At 34.9% G+C, this 9,577-nt stretch overlaps 1 pseudogene; it reads right to left on the bottom strand.

The window, feature by feature from the left end:
* Positions 1-663: 663 nt before the first annotated feature.
* Positions 664-8,025, bottom strand: LOC122005573 (annotated as a pseudogene).
* Between the last annotated feature and the right edge of the window lie 1,552 nt (positions 8,026-9,577).

Raw genomic sequence — 9,577 nt, 5'->3', positions numbered from 1 at the left:
GCAACCTTATTGAGATTAAATCCACTCGTAGAGACTAAATCCACCTATATGGACTTAATCCTACAACTTCCTCAAGGACTAGGCAGGACTAGGTTATAGGTTAACTTCAAGCAAGCATGTGGAAGACTTCGTTGTGTTGAGAACATGAACTAGCAGGTTTGTGGAATGAAACAGTTGAGATGTCTAGAAGATAGGAAAGAGTACGTAGTATAATTGACACCACATATCGTTGTTTGGCTGTGTATCACAGGGCCTTACATGTTGAAAGGAAGGCTGAAACATTATCAAATCACTCAAGGACAATTTGAGCATGCTGAAGGATAGCCTGCAAATTCTGCCTTGGTCCGTGCTCACTGGCATCCGTTTAAAAGTGAGTATAGAATTGAGATTATAGTGATCGAACTCAAGGAGGTCAGTAGGTAAAATGAATTGGGCAGGCATGTGTTTGTTACAGAATGACTTTACCAAACGATATATAGCTCTTCCTTTGAGGCACACGTTAGGAACAGTCAAGATGAAATTTGGCACGCACTTGTCGCACTTATGAACTGAAATAAGAAGTCCAGTTCGCATGGCAAGAAAAAGTAAACGAAGAATGATTCCGTGAAGGATTAATGAATCAATAGCAGCATTAGATCTTCAGAGAGTTTTTGCATTTGCAAATTGGAAATTACGGGGGAAAACTAGTATTATTTAATGAATACTTACATTTATCCACTTAATTCTCAGAATCTGAATACTTGGTTTGACGACAAGCACGTGCAATGAGTTGAACCAAAACTCAAGGATCTACATCAACAAAGGCTACACTAACACAAGGACTCATTATCTCATCTTATGCCCATCAAAAAAAGTCAATAACCCTGAGCTCTTTCTTTTTCTGTGCATGCTTTGGTATCTTAATCAAGAAGATATATCAGTAACTGCTGAGGCATGTACCACTTTCTAGATTGGAAATAAAAAATGAGGCATGTTAAAGAGAACGATATATGCTCTTTATTTGCCTGAAGAAGCAAGTCGAATTCGATCTCTCTTCCGAGCAAACCATCCGTCCTTTGGGGAAGATGTTTTCCCTTGAGTGGCCTGCCTTAACATCTCTGTAACATGAATGGAAATCCATTTATGAATGTCAAACTAGCTGAAATCTCAAATACAGGGGATTTATCAAATACCTCTTTCCCTCTCAAGTTCTTGATCCAGCTCTTTTTCCACTTACTCAGCCTTTCTGAAAAACTGTTTACATGATTCAACTTTTAGGGATAGATAGGAGGAAGAAAAAGAGAATAATCTTAAAAACTTGTATTTAGACTGCTAACCTTGGGTTCATGGACTCTGGTTGAGCATCTTGAAGAAGTCCGCCCCATTCATTAAGTTGGGGTGAAATTTCTCTTAGAATGCCATCATCTTCTTCTTCACTCCTTGACTCTTGCCTGCTGCAATTTCCAGGGCTCGCCTTATTTTCTAAGTCAGCAGGCAGAGCAGTTATTCCACTTGCAAAACAGGAGAGCTCTTACTTACCGATCTCAAACCTAATTTAAGCTATCAAATAATTAATGCAAGAGAAACAAGAAGCTGAGCCCCTACCTTCTCATCTAGAAACGCTCTAATTTTTGACTCTGTTACTTCATCATCGTCCACTGGCTCTGAAGAGAATGCAAAATCATCTCCCCCATCTCTTGTGCATGAACCCTCAATGACAGGTTCGTGTGAGTCATCCAAGTGTACTTTGTGTTCTGGACTGACGTCAAACTTCTGCGGCGGCCATTCATCAAATGGTTCAGACATTGGGTTGAAACTCTAACAGAAGTCAAATGATTAAAGTTACTGAGCAATTTCATTGCCATCTGGTGTTACTGATATGCAAGAATTAAAAATAGGGTCTATATGACCTTTTAATGAAACTTACTGATCCAACAATTGGAAAATCGTCTATATCATCCAGCCGGCACATATCACTACTATTATTTAATTCCCATATAGGTTTGACATTAGTAAATTCCCCGGGAACAATGGAACAATTTCTGCTGCTATTTTCATTTTTATCCAACTTGTCACCATCATTATTGCTGCATTAACATTTCTCCATAGTGAATATTGAGATTGAGTGAAAATCTACAAAATATCACTATATTTCGGATGACGCCTACATGCTTTTTGTGTACAACTTGGATGTTAGTGCCACATCTCGAGAAGGTTCCTGGAAGAGAATGTCAGTTCAATGTGAAAAACAATAAAAATAATAAAGGGAGTGGACTCAGAATGAATAGCTTCCAGATGGAATGAAACTAACCCAAATATCAGAATGGTGCATTGGATGCAGATCCTTAAATTCTTTGGTAACAAATGGATGCTGAATAGCCGATCAAGACAAATATATAATACAGTGTTCTAATAATCGATTAAAAATATTTCCTGGATAAGCCAGGATACTAAAAAATACAAGTTTGTTGGCTGTACCTGGAGCAAATCAGAGGTACTAGACCTTAACTTTGGTTCCCTGTGTAAAATAAGACATAAGTGCGCCAAAAACATCTGGCAACAAACACAAGGAGAATACGACACTATGCAAGGAAACAATTGCTATATATAAAGTTATTGGGAAAATACATGTTTTATAGCAGTGACATAAAAGTAACAGTCAAGCCACCGTCCTCTTAATCTTATTTTCCTTTACCCTAGTGCTTCTATTCTTTTTGCCTATATCTTTCTATTATCATTCCCTTGTCATATTTGTCCTCTTTCTCTTGCCTACCCCTCACCTCCTTTTGTTCTACATCTTCTAAACATTTATCTTGTTCTCTTTTGTTTCAATTGCCTCCTCGTTCTTCATCCTCTTATCATTCTTGTTTCCGTCCTTTGCAATTTTTTTCTCTTGTACTTTTTCATTGTATTTATAGTTAACTTCTTATATTTTTTTATTTTCTTCTTTATGCTCCTTTATCTTCTTTATATTTGTCAGCCTATTAGGTTTTTATAGTTTTGTTATTTTTCTTTCTTTAACTCATTCTTTGTTTCTAATTTTCTTATTATCGATGTTTCTCTAATATTCTCTCTCCTCAACATCACACATCATTTCCCCTACCGCATACTTTGCACATTTCCTATTGTGTACATCTTTTACCTTATTTTTGTTTAACTTTGTTTTCCAAAGATGAATATTTTTCATGTAACTTTTATTTCTTGTCGCGGAAATAATCTCTTGCAATGCAAGGTAAAGCTATATACAATAGACCCTTCCCTGGGATTTTACATTGGCGGAAGTTTCATGCACCGAGCTCCCCTTTTACCTTTTACCAACCTTCATAATCAAATTACTATTTCTAGTTTTCATCATTAGTAATTTATCTTTGTTGCTTGGCCTTTATTGCCGATTTTCCCAGTTTCCTTTTACGAACCTTCATAATTAGATTCCTTCTACTAACCTTCATACCTAAATACCTTTTACCAACCTGCATAGTTGAATTTTCCTATTGCTCAAAGTGCTCAACCTTCATTGTTAATTTTCCCTATCTCGGTTCTCACTAATTTTTCTTCAATTTATATGCCTTCATACCTAGATTCAACTTGTGCTCAAAGAACAAGATGGTAGTCCCTAAATTGATGCAAGTCCAAGATTCCAACTCAAATCCTAAGAATGAGTTTGATGTGAAGAATGTATTTTTTCCACATAGACCTAGAGGAAGAAATTTAGATGGAGGTCCCACTAGATATAAAAATAATTTGGATGTTAATCCTGTATGTAAATTGAAGAAAGCCTTTTATGGACTTAAGTAATCACTACGGGCATGGTTTGACAGATTTGCAAGAGCTATGATTGCCATGGGGTATAGACAAAGCCAACGAGATCACAAATTGTTTATTTAACACTCTTCTTCGGGGGAAGTTACAATGTTTTTAGTGTATGTTGATGATATAATAGTGACAAGAAATGATGACAAAAAGAAATAATTCTAAGTTAGTGTTTGACAGAGGAGTTTGAAATCAAAGTATTAGGAAGTTGAAATACTTTCTTAGGATTGAGGTGCTCACTTTAAGTGAGACATTTTGATCTCTCAACAGAAACATGTTACAAATTTCTTTAAAGAAACAGTAAGACATCATGCAAGCCAGTTAGTACTCCAATAGGCCCAAATTTCAGACTTGGAATGGCAGAAGATGTTGCAATAGATAAGGAAATGTATTGACATTTGGTAAGACAAATTATTTATCTGTCTCATACACAACTAGATATATACATGACCAAGCATAACATATATAGTTAGCATGATTAGTCAATTCATTCCTAGCCCAAAATAAGCTCATTTATAAGCAGCTCACCAAGTATTATAGTATGTCAAAGGAAGAGCAAAAAAGGAAAGGGTATTCTGTTGAAAAGAAATGGATGTTTGGTACTAGAGGCATAAATGGATACTGATTATGCTAGATTCTTAATTAACTTGAGGTCAACCACCGAAGTGGTAACCTCATGACATGGAGGAACAAGAACATGTGATAGTGCTGTCTAATGCAGAGGCAAAATTTTAAGCAATAGCTCAAGGTGTGTGTGAACTACTTTGATTAAAGATAATCTTAGAAGACTTAAAGATCTAGTAGATGTGATCTAATGAGACTTTATTATCAAAATAATTTTGTGATTAATATAACTCACAATCCAGTACAACATAATCGAACAAAGTAGATTGAAATTGTCAAACACTTCGTCAAAGGAAAAATTAAAGAGCAAATTAATTTGTACCCTTTACGTGTCTACATATAAACAACTTGCACATATAAGTAGCCCAATACTTCAAAGTATTATATCCAAGTTAGGAATGATAAATATCTATTCACCAACCTGAGGGGGAGTGTGGGAAAACATTATTTTGTAAGTATGTACATCCCTAAAAATTAGACTGAAAAATATTCCATTAAAAATCAATATGCTCAAGAGATGTTGATGTTTCATGCATTCCTACAAACTTGCATAGCATGGGATAAAAGAAAATTCATGTATAGGTTAAAAAAGTATTAATGCTACTGCCCCAAATTCGTAACATAGTAATGCATAGGAAAGAATCTTAAGGCAAAGATACTCCTTGGAAAAACCCAATTTAATTACATTTGTATATTTGTGGACAAACCAAAACGACAAAATTGTTATAATGAAGTGTCGTCAATTTGGCAAATGTTTACAGGATATGGAAGACAATCTTCTTGAACATATAATGAAGTTAACAGTATTATGCAACTATGTCAAAGTTGTTCGTGTGAAATATGAACTATAGTTGCATATGAAACATCCACACAACAACATGAACAGTGATTCCTTTTGTTGCATATAGAACTGGGCTTCTGAAAACAATATTCTCTTACAACACAGAGATGGATCTCCTCTAACATCTTTGACATAGGAATACTTTGTCCCATTGACTATGAGATTCAACAAAATCAATGTTTGTATCCTCCTAGACTAAATGAATGTACAAACAACCATAGATTAAGATCTAAAACAAACTAAAACAGAACAAGTTTTATAGACAGCAAAAATACAATAAAAAAAGTGATCGTGAATCCATTAATCGGCCCCATGTAGAATTACTTACTCAAATAGACTTATATTCATTTAGTGCAGGTTTTAAATCCTTATTTTGTTTTGGAGATGACATGGTAAGAATCAATGCTTACAAGCTATGCCCAGTTTGAAGAATTACTTCTGGTGCCATCCAATATGGAGTTCCCTTCATTGACTTGGCTGCATTTATGGTAGCCTGAAAAATATCATGTTGATGCATTGAGAGAGTTTTCTCAAACACTAACATCTTTTCTAGCAAAGATCAATTGTTCAAAAACAGAAAATGCGATCACATTGATTTGGCCATATTCATAGTAGCATGACAAAGTCATGTTTATAAGTTATGAGAGTTCATTCAATAGATGAACTTCTTCTAAAACAAACTGTTTGTTTGCTAAAAAACATGTTGGCACGTTAAGAGTAGTTTCTCACACATTAACAACTTGATTAATTGTTCAAACTAAAAAGATAATCACAAGACTGCCTTGGCCGTTCATATTAGAATGACAAAGTCAACTCAATAAGTTGTGATAGTTTATTCAGTACATGAACAACTTCCTCTAACACAAACCAATTTGCTAAAATACTGGCTTGGTTGCAAACATAGTAGCCTGATACAATCATGTTGATAAGTTAAGAATCATAAGAGTTCTATTAAACATGAACAACTTTCTCAAGCACAGACCAATCGTTCAAATAAAAATTATATAATGGTGACTTGCTCCCCCTGTTGTAGATAATGTTGAAACGAACAAAAAGTAAAAAATAATAAGATGAAAAGTTTGTGAATTTCGTAATCTTGCAATTTTAGATAAATAAAGAAATACAATCGGAATGGATGCCCAATTATGAATTGAGATCATAGGATATCAAAATCCTTCTCAGATTGGCTTCCTTAAAGATAAAAAATAGTAACTTCTTGGAAATCTATATTAAGGAGTACAACGTTCAGGCAAGACCTAGAGTAGAATTATGATTTTAAAGAACATTGATTTGGTCATAAGTATAAAAAACAGTATTTTGATGGGTAATATGGTCACAGCTGCATTTATGGGTAGGTAGACAAATTTCTCTAGTACCAGCTTTGCAACTTGTTTTGATGCCCCAAAATCTGCCAGCTTGATGCAACCCTTGTTGTCCACAAGAATATTAGCCCCCTGAGGCCAAAAAGAAAAAAAAGAATCCACTACAATGAAGGGAGTCAGCTAACAAGATATTAAAACCAGAAGTTTCCAAGAAAATACCATGCCTTTATGTCCCTGTGCATGATCCCATTTTGATGAAGATAGTCGAGCCCCTGCAACAGCTGCTTGGTATACATTCTATAACCTGTTCAAGGAGGAAGTTAGTTAATTTTAGCAAGCATCAGCATCTGCATTAGCCCGGTAATCAGTATTGTGAAATCAAATACTTACAGCCTCTGTAAAAGACCCAAACTTCCTGAGTAAAGATGAGATGGATCCTCCTGGGACAAACTCCAGCAAAATATTTAAAGTCTCCTCCTCTCTAGTTATTCCTAAATATCTCTGTCATATGTGAATCCAAAAAGATGTCCTTCTAAGTAAAGAAATAGATGAATAGTCTTAGAAAATAGAACAGTTACAGCACAGGACAGAAAGCACTCGCGACAATATTTGGGTGAGAAAGATTCTTTAGAAGCTTTACTTCTTCCTTGAGCTCCCATATATGAGCCTACCAACAGGTTTATAACAAATCATAGATGAAGGGAACCAAAAGCAAGTTTCTCTCTTATCTTCAAGCAGAATATATGTATACAGAAGAGACCATAACCTGAGCTTTCTCCTTGGAAGCACTGCTTGTCCCGATCAAGACCTGCAAATAAGGGAACCTATGTCAAGAAACATCACTGAAGGAATGCAAGTAAACGTCCAATACCAGAGGGAATACAAGAATACGATACAAGAAACCCACCTGCTTCACGGCAAGCAGCTCTCCCGATTCGAGATTCATACCCATATAGACATGACCAAAAGCGCCGCAACCAATGAGTTCACCCCTTCGCCACAGGATCGGAAGTACATTATCTTTCTCCTCGGAGGGCGGCGGCGGAGGAAGTTTGGGGACAAAGCCCCCGAACCCTAGGCCCAACCCAATCCTCGATTTCCTGAGGCAAGATCCGATCTTTTCCACAATCCTGTCACCTCCTACGCCTCCGTTCCCATCAGAGCCTGTTCGAACCACGAGGGATCGTCGCACCGATCCGAAGATGTCTTGCATCGTCATTTTTCGCTGCCGCCGCTGTTCTGCTTCACTCCGATTAGGGTGGTTCCGACAGTGGATCTCAGGGGCGTCCTCCGGATCTCATCTGGGGAGAAAATAGGAATCGCAGCGCTCTCAGTTGCAGATTGGGCAGCGAGCGAGCAAGCGTAGAATCGAGGCGATCGAGAGAGCGAAAGAGACCGAGAGAGGAGTGAGGAACGATGGTGGAATCGGGGTGGCTCCCCGCTCTTCGCACTCTTGTGCCCTTTTCAAAAGTTTCGAGTTATATGGACCAAAATGTCCCTCGCAGCCGTTATTTTGAATTTTTTTCTACAAAAATTATATGATTTAAAAAAATATATATCGAAAGCGTATATTCCTTAATCTAAGCATCAAATTTTTTACTTTTAAATATCTTGCGCAAGCAAATTAGAACTCTTGTTTTCACCCTCTCATTATTTAACGATAGATTATAAATTAATCCTATAATTTTTTTTATATAACTTGGAGACAAATTATAAAAAATGATTGAAATAAATATAATTATAGTTTTACTATAAAAATTAGAACTCTTGTCGCCCCTTTTTTTTTTAATATCAGGTATTTAAATTTTACTATTCGATTAATATAGAAAAATAAATTCAAGAAGTACTGGCTCCTTGGCATCCCTTGCCACCACAAATGACAATAAATTTAGATTGTTTTAATTAGTACAAACTTAAATAGTATCCAAATAAAATATCAAACAAAGTCATTCTTAAATCTGAACAAATTATAATTCAATTACTTGTTGGCCTACAAATTAATTGACTATATATATATTAACAAATTAAAATATATAATATAAATGTAATCAGAAGCCGAATTGGTTAACTACACGATGGTACGATGGTTTAATTGGCCGCTATGATATATTTTATCACGAGATATTAGACTGTTTGGATATGACTGATATCATATTTTATTCTAATTATCAATTAATTATTGTTCCAAACTAAATATTAAGATTGTATTTGGTGAGAGGTAATTAATTTTATAATGTAATTAAGATTACATTATAAAGATTGATTATTTTTTTAAGTATAATTTTAAACTGATAATTTAATGTAATTTAAATTATAAAAAATTATAATTTTTTTTATAATCTGGATTACAAAGTTAATAATATATAATCTGAATTATATTCTAACACTAAGATTTAATATGTCAAATATACTCCTAGTCATCCTCGTAATAAAAAAAATAGATCCGTTATTTTTGGTCCTAGTGTCGACCCACGAATATGAATAGAGATAAATATAAGTACACAAGTCATAAGTGCGTGGTGAGGTTAACTTTAACTCGTTGGTTCCTGAAAATCGACCACTAATAATTACATCAAAAATATTATGTGCTCACCGTCTATACTACGTCCTAGAAGTGTCATCCTCATAATCAAAAATTACATACATAATATACAATTTTTCGTCAAACATAATAATATAATATTAATTACATTACACTATATTATCAATTTGATTATATTACCCACTTATTACATTAAGTCTAACCAAATACATATCAACAATCAAATTTAGTAATTAAACTTAGTCAGCTAAACGAATTAGGGGGTGTATTGCTTTCGTACATAAATGAGGTCGAATATTTTCTTTCAAGATTTAAAACATTCAAACGATTAGATTAAAATGATAGTACATTATTATTATTAATTGTCATCAAGTAAACTAATTTATAAATTTAACTTGCGACTCAAATCAAAACTCGAACTTATGACTCCCCACAAACAGTCAATGCCGCCACGTTGGA

This window comes from Zingiber officinale, chromosome 1A (genome assembly GCF_018446385.1).
Source record: "Zingiber officinale cultivar Zhangliang chromosome 1A, Zo_v1.1, whole genome shotgun sequence".
NCBI lineage: Eukaryota > Viridiplantae > Streptophyta > Magnoliopsida > Zingiberales > Zingiberaceae > Zingiber > Zingiber officinale.
Note: the sequence above shows the minus strand (reverse complement) of the source record. Positions and strands in the feature narration are given on the sequence as shown.